Below are 2,521 nucleotides of genomic sequence, written 5' to 3'. Positions count from 1 at the left end.
GGTTTTCGGATAGTTTGGGGATGTATGTTATGCTGTGGCATTGTTTTTTCGTGTCTGTTGTTTTTGTAGATGTTGCTCTATTTTGAGGGCTGGTTATTTCCATTACTTTCTGTTGTATGAGTTCTCGTATTAGGTAGTCGGGGTAATTGTTGCTTTTTAGTATTTTTCTTATTTTGTCTATGTTTGCGTCATGAAATCGTTGGTGGCTTAAAGGGCCTGTGCCAATCGGTAACTTTTTTTCCGTGGTGAGACGGGGTGGAAAAATTTGCTATAGTGTACAAATAAATTGAATTTTACTGTGCCATATGCAGAGTAAAATTTTGACAGTTGAAAAACCAAACAAACGCTCGTGCGAAAGCTTTATTTTTGTGTGTTGCTGAAATTCTTAAAATTTATATTTATTTTATAATTTGCAAGTAACGTACGCTTTTTTTATGCTGTTTCAGCTTTCATTTTAATGTTCACTCCAAATTACCGCCAAGCAATATTATGTGTATACATGCTTATAAGCTGTCAAAATTTTACCTAGCCCCATGAGCTAGGTAAAATTTTGACGTTCGTATTCACCACGAGAAGTGTCAAATTTTTACTTTGATCCGTCAAAATTTTCTATTTTCTATCAATTGGCACAGGGCCAAAGTGAGTATTTTTTGTATTAGGTTTTTGGCGGTGTTTATTTTGTATTTGGTGGGTTGTGATGAGTGGTAGTTAATTAGGTGGCCAGAAGATGTAGGTTTGGAGTACCAGTCCAAACTTATTTACCTTAATTCTTTTTACTTAATGTATTTGTTTATGTAGACAAAACACCCGCACTAAATATGTGGCAATAAAACGAATCCAAAAACCATTGTCGGATATGGAAGAGCGCATTCTAAAGATTGGGCTTCCAATATCGGTTGATGGAGATCATGTGGGTGAAGTCAGATTAATTGAAGAAGTCAGTAATAAAAAACCAGTGCATTATTACTGGATCGTAGTTTTAGTTTTAGCCTTTATTTTAGGTCAACGAAGAAGTCGAAGCAGCAGACGCTAGCTCAACCATCGAAGTTCCGGAAGGTCCTGCTCCTCCTATTGTTAGAAGAAAGGTGTGAAGAGCATGCGCTCAACAAACTGGCCCGTCGTATTTAAGATTTTTGGAGCTAGAAAAGGAAAATATAGAATTAAAAAAGCAAAAGCTAGAAATTATGAAAGAAGTGCTAAATGGGCCAAAATCATGAATAAAAAAGTAGACACGCTTATTGCAAAGCTCCATTAAAAAGGTATGTTTTATTTAACGAAATTCCTCTTTAGGTTTTTACAGTGTTCGCGCAAATGCTCCTGGTACGATTTTATCTCGTTGTAATCTACCAAGTTGTAGATCATTCGGAATTAGTTGTACAGGGATTTTATCGTCGTTTTCGAAAAAAACCTTCCACTTGTAACACTTCTGGACACGTGGAGTGCCATGCAAGCATAAATAATTTCCGTTGCTTTCGAAGGCTCATAGAATAAAACTCTTTCTTTCGTAAGGCATCGAAATCTGCTCTTCAATAGGCCGATGCATCTCTCGACCAAGCTACGAGTTGCCTTATGCGCACAATTAAATCGCTCTTCTGCTTCTGACGTAGAATTGGAAAATGGAGTCATGAGCCATGGCTATTAATAGTATAATAGTAAGCACATGGCAATAGTATTTAAAAGCAAATTTACCCGTAAAGTATATCCGCTGTCTCCTAAAAGCCAAAAATTCCTCTCTCCAGTGTTGTATAAATTTTCCAAGTGTTGCTATACCTTTGAACGTCGCCATACAAAGGCATCATGGACAGTGCCGCCAAATCTCGTGCTGCCATATAAAATGATCATGTTGGCATCGCCTACCACCAACACATTTTTAGAGTGACCCCCTTTGCGGCAATAGTACACATGTTCTACTTCAGATTGTGGGGCACATATCTTTATGTGTGTCCCATCAATAAGTCCTATTATCCCAGGAATACCATTCATTTGATAGAAGTCAGCACGGTTGCCATTTCCAATTTATTTTTCGGACCACAAAATGGACCAAATGGTAAAAAATGGAGCAAGTTTTTATTACATCGGGAAATTGAATGGAGTTTATTCCTCTTTATCAAGTTAATATGCCAATTCAGTTATTATAACGATTTTTTATTTTGTGCATCCAAAGTGCATTACAATTGTGTATTTTTAACATTATATTATTTAAAGTTTTAAATTATAATTTGTTTCTTATTTTCGTTTTTATTAATGCTAGATCAAAAAATTTGCGCTCAGCTGCTCCGGGACTGTGAGGCAGACTAAAAATGTTATGAACTAAATCGTACAATTCTCCAAAGACCGCTTCATCCAATCTATTTTTAATCAAACTTACTTGATCCCAAAAACCTTCTATGTTGATACAGTTTTTGAAGTTATCTTCAGTCAGCCTCAGTTTGCGAAATTGAAAATAATTATGTCTGCATCATTTAACAATGCAGGTGTCCGCCATATTGGATCCGCCATTTTGAATTTTGAAAAAATAATA

This window comes from Rhagoletis pomonella, unplaced genomic scaffold (genome assembly GCF_013731165.1).
Source record: "Rhagoletis pomonella isolate Grant_MI unplaced genomic scaffold, Rhpom_1.0 Rhpom_scaffold_00009, whole genome shotgun sequence".
In the NCBI taxonomy this organism is placed as follows: Eukaryota; Metazoa; Arthropoda; class Insecta; order Diptera; family Tephritidae; genus Rhagoletis; species Rhagoletis pomonella.
The sequence above is the reverse complement of the archived record's forward strand: the minus strand, read 5'-3'. Positions refer to the sequence as shown.